This window comes from Penaeus chinensis, chromosome 24, assembly GCF_019202785.1.
Source record: "Penaeus chinensis breed Huanghai No. 1 chromosome 24, ASM1920278v2, whole genome shotgun sequence".
NCBI classification, from domain to species: Eukaryota; Metazoa; Arthropoda; class Malacostraca; order Decapoda; family Penaeidae; genus Penaeus; species Penaeus chinensis.
This window is the reverse complement of record NC_061842.1, coordinates 27,779,241-27,780,460: the sequence shown is the minus strand read 5'-3', so window position 1 is coordinate 27,780,460 and position 1,220 is coordinate 27,779,241.

Here is a 1,220-nt window from a genome sequence, read left to right as displayed (position 1 = left end):
GCGGGAAACAAGCTAAGCTTCCTGCCAATGGCTCTTCATATTATATTCGATGTGATAACCGGATTGTCATTAAAACATTAAATTAAAACTTTCCTTAGTCTTCAATCTTGTTTTAAAAATCAGAAAAAAAAGGATATACGTAGTGGTAGTGAAATACCAGTGAAATAACTAAGCGTCCAGCCTATATCATTTGAATTATTGATTTGTCATAATTATCATCTCAAGGGGCTTGATGAGAAAGCCAGACTTTTAACGGCTTAGAAAATTCAGTTCAATTTTAATCGAAGTATGTTATGAGAAGCGCTTGCCCCCCCCCCCCCCCCCCCCCCATATAAGTGGAGAGGTAGATTATATTATAAGAAAGACGATATGAAATGTTAGAGAGACATTACCTTGACTCTGTGGACATCTCCAAACGGACATTCGTAATGCAGTTAATTTTCCTTCCAATCATGTGTGATATTACACTCTGCGAAATATCTCTAGTACTTCAGAACTTGCTCGTTTTAACGTCAGTAGATCAAAACAAAGGTAAGTAGCTGAATAGTAAATACTTGAATCATTACGTGATTTCTTTCAGTATTTGAAACCTTGCTCCTATGAAAAATACAAATTATAGACTCACATAATGTGCGTATTGTAAAGTGTTGGAGCATTTCTGTGTAAACTGAACATATTACCAGAAATGATACAAGACAGGTATACACTATGCAGTTTTGTTTGTTGTAAGCTTTTCGCACTTGTCGTTGAAGCATTCATGCCATAGTTTGGCTCCGTCTATAACTGTGAGGCCGATATAATAGATTTCTTACTCACTGACGTATCACGCCATATGATATACATAATAATGGTTAGAATTATTTGATGCATTTTGATTAAAAGGGGACTCCCCCCCCCAAAAAAAAAAAAAAATAATCTTTCTATCAACTTTATAATGCACGATTCCTTTCCATAATTTAATTGGCTAATAATTCCATCTGCCACCACACGGGCCATTTATGACCAGTCTAAGGGCCACATTTGGCCCAAATGGAACTGGAAAATTCAGCAGTTGCAAAGGTAGTCGGACGTCATCACAGGTTATCCTCATGTAACTGACTGCTAGTTGGCAATAAAACAAAAATCCTTGTGAAACCTATTCTGAAAAAAAACAATGTACATGGTTTGATAAAAACAACAAAAACATGGTTGTACTATGATTCTATAATCATATATAGGAA